This window comes from Pongo pygmaeus, chromosome 22 (genome assembly GCF_028885625.2).
Source record: "Pongo pygmaeus isolate AG05252 chromosome 22, NHGRI_mPonPyg2-v2.0_pri, whole genome shotgun sequence".
Taxonomy (NCBI): Eukaryota; Metazoa; Chordata; class Mammalia; order Primates; family Hominidae; genus Pongo; species Pongo pygmaeus.
The window spans coordinates 31,980,106-31,988,920 of NC_072395.2; positions in this window are offsets into that span (position 1 = coordinate 31,980,106).

The window sequence follows — 8,815 nt, forward strand, 5'->3', positions numbered from 1 at the left end:
ACAGACCGTAATCACAGAGGGCTCCTCCATGACCCAGGAGTGGACAAGAATCGAAACCAGTCAAGCGAACTCCCTCTATACCATAATCAAACCCCCAAGGGCATCAATGAAGGAAAGAAAAAAAAATCTATCAAAAAGACAGCAAATTCATCAGCCCACACAAATGACAAAGAAACAGCACAGGAACTCTGGCAACTCAAAAAGCCAGAATGCATTCTTTCTTCCAAATGATTGCACTAATTCCCCAGCAAGGGTTCTTAACCAGGTTGAAATGGCTGAAAAGACAGAAATAGAAATCAGACTATGGATAGCAAAGAAAATAATCGACATTCAGGAGAACGTCAAAACCCAATCCAAAGAAGGTAAGAATTATAATAAAATGATACAAGAACGGATAGACAAAATAGCCATTACTGATCCACAAAAGCGCCAAACTGATCTTACTGAGCTGAAACATATACTACAAGAATTGCATAATGCAACTGCAATTATTAAGAACAGAGTAGATCAACCTAAGGAAAGAACTTCAGAGCTTGAAGACTGGCTCACTGAAATGACTCAGTCAGACAAAAATGAAGGAAAAATAATTATAAAGCATGAAAAAAACCTCCACGAAATATGGAATTATATAAAGACACCAAATCTGTGACTTATTGGCATCCCTGCAAGAGATGAGTAGAAAGCAAGCAACTTAGAAAACACATTTCATTATATCATCCATGTAAACTTCCCCAGCTTCACTAGAGAGGCCAAAATTCAAATCCAGGAAATGCAGAGAACGGCTGCAAGATATTACACAAGAAGACCATCCCCAAATCACATAATTATCAGATTCTCCAAGGCCAAAATGAGAGAAAAAAATTGTTAAAGGAAGGTAGAGAGAAGGGACAGGTCACCTACAAAGGGAACCTCATTAGGCTAACAGCCGACCTTTCTGCAGAAATCCTAAATGCTAGAAGAGACTGAGGGCCAATATTCAGCATTTTATTACACCATAGTGTAATAAAAATAGAAACCAATAATAAGAAAATCACTCAAAACCATGCAATTACATGAAAATTAAATAACATGGTCTTGTATGATATTTGAGTAAAAAATGAAATTATGGCAGACATCAATTAATTCTTTGAAACTAGTGAGAACTAAGATACCATATCAGAATCTCTGGGACACAGCTAAGGCAGTGTTAAGAGGTAAGTTTATAGCACTAAATGCTCACATCAAAAAGTTAGAAAGATTTCAAATAACAACCCCATATAACAACTAGAAGAACAAGAGAAGCAAGAGGAAACTAATCTCAAAGCTAACGGAGGACATGAAATAACCAAAATCAGAGCTGAACTGAAGGAAATTGAGATATGAAAACCATTCAAAAGATCAATGAATTCAGGAATTTGTTCTCTGGAAAGTATAGTAAGATAGATAAACCAGTAGCTAGATGCATACAGAAAAAAAGGAAGACAATCCAAAGAAACACATTTAGAAATGACAAAGGGGACTTTACCACTAACCTTACAGAAATACAATAAAAATAAAAAACAGAAACTACTATGAACATGTCTATGCACACAAATGAGCAAGCTTAGAGGAAATAAATACATTCCTGGGCACACAACCTCTCAAGATTGAACATGGAAGAAATTTAATTCCTGAACAGACCAATAATGGGTTCTGAAATCAAATCAGTAATAAAAATCTGACCAATCAAAAGAAGCCCAGGACTAGATGGCTTCACAGTCGAATTCTATGTGATGTGAAAGAAGAGCTGGTGCCACTCTTACTGAAACTATTCTAAAAACTTGAGGAGAAGGGACTTCTCTCCAACTCATTCTTTGAGGTCAGCATCATTCTGATTCCAAAACCTGCCAGAGACACAACAAAAAAAGAAAACTTCAGGCGAATATCCTTGATGAACATTGATGTAAAAACACTTGACAAAATACTAGCAAAATGAATACAGTAGTACATCAAAAAGCTAATCTGTCATATTCAAGTAGGCTTCACTGCTGGGATGCAGGGTTGTTTTAACATACATGAATCAAAACATGTGATTTATCACATAAACAAAACTAAAAACAAAAACCATGTGATTATCTCAACAGGTGGTAAAAAGGTTTTTGATACATTTTAACATTTCTTTGTAACAAACCCTCCATAAACTAGGTATTCAAGGAACATACTTCAAAATATTAAGAACCACCTGTGAAAAACCTACAGTCAGCATTATATACTGAAGGTGCAAAAGCTGGAAATATTCTCCTTTACAACTGGCAGAAGGCAAGGATGCCCTCTCTCACCAGTCCTCTTTGACATAATATTGGATGTCCTAACCAGAGCAATTAGGCAAGAAAAAGAGATCAAAACTATCCAAATACAAAGAGAGGAAGTCAAACTATCCCTGTTTGCAGATGACATGATTCTACATCTTGAAAACTCCATAGTCTCTATGCAAAATCTCCTTAATCTGATAAACAACTTCAGCTAGGTTTCAAGATACAAAACCAGTGTACAAAAATCAGTAGCATTCCTATATACCAGTAACATCCAAGTCAAGAAGCAAATCAGAAACACAATCCCATTCACAATTGCCAAAAAAAGGATAGAATACCTAGAAATACAGCTAACAAGTGAGGTGAAAGATCTCTTTCATGAGAACTACAGAACACTGTTCAAAGAAATCAGAGATGACATAAACAAATGGAAAAACATTTCATGCTTATGGATAATAAGATGCAATATCCTCAAATGGTTATACTGCCCAAAGAAATTTACAGATTCAATGCTATTTCTTTTAAACTGCCAATGATATTCTTTACATAATTAGAAAAAGTTATTTTAAAATTCATATGGAACCAAAAAAGAGTCTGAATAGCCAAAGCAATCCTCAGCAAAAAGGGCAAAGCTGGAGGCATTGTGTTACCCAATGTTAAACTATATTACAGGGCTACAGTAATCAAAACAGCATGGTACTGGTAGAAAAACAAACACATAGACCAGTGGAACAGAATAGAGAACCCAGAAATAATGTCACAGACACACCTACAACCATCTCATCTCCAACACAGATGAAAAATTAAGCAAAGGGGAAAGGACTCCCCACTCAATAAAATGTTCTCGGATAATTGGCTATCCATATGCAGAAGATTGAAACTGGAATCCCTCCTTATACAATATACAAAAATCAATGCAAGATGGATTAAAAACTGAAAATAAAACCTTACACAATAATAACCCTGTTAGATAACCTATGAAATATCATTCTGGAGGTAGGACTTGGCAAATAATTGTTGATGACGACACCAAAAGCAATTATTAACACAACAAAAATGAAAATTGACAAATAGAATCTAATTAAAATAAAGGGCTTCTGCACAGCAAAAGAAACTATTAACAGAGTAAACAGACAACCTACAGAATGAGAGACAATATTTGCAAACTCTGCATTAAACAAAGGTCAAATATCCAGAATCTATCAGGAACTTAAACATGTTTACAAGCAAAAACTAAGCAACCCTACTAAAAAGTGGGCAAAGGACATGAACAGACATTTTTCAAAAGAAAGCCTGCAGAAGGCCAACAAGCATATGAAAAAAAGCTCAATATCACTGATCAATAGGGAAATGCAAACCAAAACCACAATGAGATACACCTCACACCATTCAAAAAGGCTATTACTAAAAAGCCGAAAAATGACAGATGCTGGCGAGTGGTGGAGAAAAGAAAACATGTATACAGTGTTGGTGGGAGTGTAAATTAGTTAGCAAATCATTATGTAAGACAGTGTGGCAATTCCTCAAAGACCAAAAACAGAACTACTATTCGACCCAGAAAACCCATTATTGGGTATGTGCCATACAGAATATAAATTGTTTACATAAATATACATGCATGTGTATGTTCATTGCAGTACTATTCACAAAAGGAAAGACGTAAAATCAACCTAAATGCCCATCGACGGTAGACTGAAGAAAATATGGTACATATACACCATGGAATACTACTCAGTAATAAAAAACAATGAGATCATTTCCTTTGCAGCAATGTTAATGGAGCCAGAGGCCACTGTCTTAAGCAAACTAACCCTGGAACAGAAAAACATTCATTGTGTGTTAGGAATGTGCGTTAGGATCATTGTGTGACAATGATATGTTTATATTATATCTCATCCACTAGATTATCAGTTTATAGGGCAGTATTCAAGTATGTAAGCATGTTACTAAATAGTAACAGTAAAAATTGCTTTATCAAATTGCTTATAAATAAAAACCACATGTTGTCACTTATAAGCGGGAGCTAAACAACCATAACATATGGATGCTAGAAGGGTAACAACAGACACTGGGGTCTACTTGAGGGGAGAGTTTAGGAGGAGGGAGAGGATCAGAAAAAAATACCTATTGGGTACTATGCTTATTACCCAGGTGACAGAATTATCCGTACAACAAATCCCTGTGACATTCAATTTACCTGTACAACAAACCTGTACATGTACCCCTGAACCTAACATAAAAGTTAAAACAAATGCAATCCAAGTATTGTCTTTCCGTGAGGCTTTCTCTTAGTCTCCTACCTCATGCTCCAGAGGGCTTTGCTAATTCTTCTATCAGCACTTAGCACATTGTGTGACAATGATCTGTTTATATTATATCTCATCCACTAGATTATCAATGTATAGGGCAGTATTCAAGTATGTAAGCATATTACTAAACAATAACAATAAAAGTTCCTTTATCAAATTGCTTAAAATAAACCTTAGTAGTGATGGCCCAGCTGCAACAGGATCACAGCAATTCCATGTCACGACATTGTGATTCTCAGACAATACCAGCTTCATTTCCTTGTGTTGTTTTTTTGGCAGTGATAGCACTTAAATGACAATTTTCAGAAAACTCTGCTAATATTCTTGGCAGATATTTAATCTTATGAAAAGAAATCACTTATCGAGGACTTCAGTACAGTATTTTCATTTCAATGACATTTAAAATGAAAAGGAGTCCATTTTCTTTTCAGAATTTTTGAATATGCTTCAGTTTAAAATTAAACTCATTCAGTGAATAGTCAACTAGCACAAAATCAGAATATAAGCGATTTTGTTAAGCAGGCTTTTTTTTTTCAATGTGGCTCTTATATTTGATATATCCTATGATACACATTTAACTATTAACAACAAGTGAAGCATACAAATTTATCTTCAAAAATATGATAATTTTTTAGTACATATAATGAATTAAAGTTTATTGCTCTATGCATAGGAGATAATTTACATAATTTCAGTGTATCTTTTTAGCCTTTAGTCAACTCAGAAAAATAAGTCACTTAAAAATGTATGTTTCAATTTTATTTTCAGATTTTGTATTAATAGCTTTTAAATCTTATCCTATTTTTATATGATTACAATACTATAGTAATTTGTAGAAAGGAATTGAAAACATAATGAAAATATAACTAATTTCTAAAATATTTGTAGTCACTTTTATTATGGATTTTCGACATTGTTTTCTAATAAAGAGAAAGGTTAATGAATGAGTTTAATAGGATACCTATAATAAACTACTTTTAAGGTGAATGTGACTGGATTGTTTTGGTTATGCTTGCTTTTCCATGTCTTGGGGTAACCTCAGTTTTCTCAAAACACAATATTAAGTCTAAATCCAAAAGCCTATTGGGTAATATAGATTTAATGAGAGAAGGAAGAGTTACCTGCACCTTACCTAGCCCATTTATCTTCTAAAAATAAAATATTTGTAAACATTTTTCTGTTTCTTAATGGCTTCTCTTCTTGTGTTTCATGTGTCATTTTTCCATTTACTATTCACCAACTATCTCATTAGCTTACAAAATAACCTGGTGCAAGCAATTGTCCCACATCTCCTATTACATTGCACTGAGCACTCAGTGAACCAAAAAGTAATCAACATTGCCAAGCAAAAGGAACAAAGCAAAACGGGATAAAACTTTAGTTTGCACCTGACTCTCAATTTTCACATTTGTGAATGTGAAAGCGAAGAGGTCAAAATCAGGCTCCTTTCTTAAAGCTATTACACACTGCTGTGTTCAAAACAGCAGTAGCAAAAGATGTAAGAATAAATGTGCTCATACTTTTAAAATCATGACACTAAAATAGTATTTCTTGATTCATACCTGAAATCAGATTACACTATAGTCAGGCTGGTATTTATCTGGAAATCTACTCTGAGCTATCATATTTCACCCTGGTTCATCCTCTTGGCCATCTCTAGTTAAACCAGCAATGGACCTTTTTCCAAGCTGGTTCATCACCTTGTATCTCCATTAATTTGTAATTAGGAGCAATTGGCCAGTTCACATGGCCGAAATTATAAGACAAAATCTGAGTATTGCTTCTATATAGAAAGGCCTGTTTTGCCCTGTAATCTAGGGAAGCAAAAAATGCTCTTCTAGAAGTGGAAAATAACTGAAAGAGAGAGAGAGAGAGAGAGAAAACAGGAGAGACAAAAAAACATGGAAAGAAAGGCCAAAGGATTTATAGTGTTGGTTCCAATTTCTTTCTAAGTTCTCCTACACTCCTGTTTTCGCCCTGTATGAGGCATTTTAAAGTTTGTTCTGTTAAATATTTTTAAAGTATAAAATAGCGTATAGGGTTGTAGGGTATCTGTATTTGTGGCTCTGTTCAAACAAAGGCAAGAAACAATAAACTTTGCAATAAATAGATGAGATGTATTCAGGAAAGGAGTAGGAACAGAACAAAAGAGTAGTTGTGGATACTCGAGAAATAAATAACTTTCCAAATTCTCAGTTCTCAAGGTTTCCCCTTGTGTTTTCTGGTCAGAATTGTGCACGTGAGTCCATTAATTAACATCAATTATGAAAAGGCAGATAATGCAGAGGGGTGAGCATGCAGAAAATCAGTACCCCTTTATGTGAAATCAGTACATTCTTGGGAGACATCACAAATGTGAAAAAAATGTTTATAATAAGAAAGGTAGCTCTTGACTCTTACTCTTCATGGGTCATGCATTATTTTCAATGTTTAAATCCATTATTCCTCCCCATTTAAGAGATCTGTGCATGCAGACTCACATCAATGCTTGAGGAGACAGAAAGCCAAATGCCAAAGTCGATTTGACCAGGAGTTATGCAGAGGGTTATGATTTGATTAGGAGTTTGTGCACCAGGCTGTCATCTGCAATCTCTGAAGTATCTTTTGCCTTTCCTGTTGTGTAGTTTGACTAGTCATGTTAGATGATATTTTGAATAGTATAGTTTAATTAATACTATGATGATATACAACATTTGATTTATAAAATTTAAACTATATCTTTCTTGTCTTCTCAACAAAATTATTGATCACTTTCTGTTTCTTTTTCGCTTCCATAACATTATAGTTCCCATGTAACAATTTATAATTATCTAACTTTTTGCCATGTGCTATTGAGGAAAAAATCTTAAATGCATTTCTGCTAAAAGTTATACAAATTACACCGATGGTATTGTGTACATCAATCCATTATCTTGTAGGCATTCTCTATAAAGAAGAAAGTGAAACAAAAATGACAAGAAAATAATTTATAGTACCTTACAGACAAGATGTTTTCATGAAGAAATAAGTTAAATAAAAAGTTTTAAATAAGTTAAAAGGCCTATAGGAAATTTCTATTTTCATACAGTGGCATACTAAATCCTTAACCTAACTGAACACATATCTGAAAAAAAATACTCATAACTGATTCTATAATCTAGAAAATAAATAATTTATAGATATCATACTTTTTAAAAGTTTTTAAAATGAAACTGATAAATTATAATACAATTTTAAGTAGTTATAATGAATACATTATGAATTAATATGTGATTTACTCTAGAATTTATTAATCACCAGATAAGAATTTTCATTGTTAAAATTATCATAGCTTGTTGTTGCTTTCAACCTAATAATCTGCTATTAATCACACACTTGGAATGTATTCTAAGTCCCATGCCTACCTGTTACTCGAGGTGGTATCTTCTAAAATGAATGTGGACCCTTGGTTTCAGAGATGTTGCTCTTTATGTTCCTTTATGTTCTCAGCAGCCTGCAAAAATGTTGCATTCATAGAATCCCTACAGAGCAGAAGAATGCTTCCTATGTATCTCACTATCTTTTTTTGTTTTGTTTTTGAGACAGGAGCTTGCTCTACCACCCGGGTTGGAGTGCAATGGCACACTCATAGCCCACTGCAAGCTTGATTTCCCAGGCTCAAGCAGTCCTCCAACCTCAGCCTCTTAAGTAGATGGGACTAAAGGCATGTGTCACTACACACCCAGCTATTTTTTTTTTAATTCTTTTTAGTAGAGACAGGATCTTGCTTTGTTGTCAGGCTGGTCTCGAAATCCTGGGCTCAAGTGATCCTCCTGCCTTGGCTTCCCAAAGAGCTGAGATTACAGGCATGAGTCAGCACCCTGGCCATCTTCACTACCCTTGACATACCTATGTATCTTAGCTGTTCTTGATATAAGTTGAATCAACGAGGTAAAGAGATTATTTCTTGCAAGATACCTCCACCCTGGTAAGCATGACAACTTATACAAATGCTCCTGAACTTATGATGAGTTTCAGTCTCAATAAACCTGTTTTAAGTTGAAAATATCATAAGTTAAAAATACATTTAATGTATCTAACCTATTGAACTTAATAGCTTAGCCTAGCCTACCTTAAACATGCTCAAAACACTTACTTTAGCCTAGAGTTGAGCAAAATAATATTATATGAGGCACATTTTATATTGATGTGTTGAGTATCTCAAGTAATCCATTTAATACTGTACAGTAAGGGAAAAAGAATGTTTGGATGTATGCT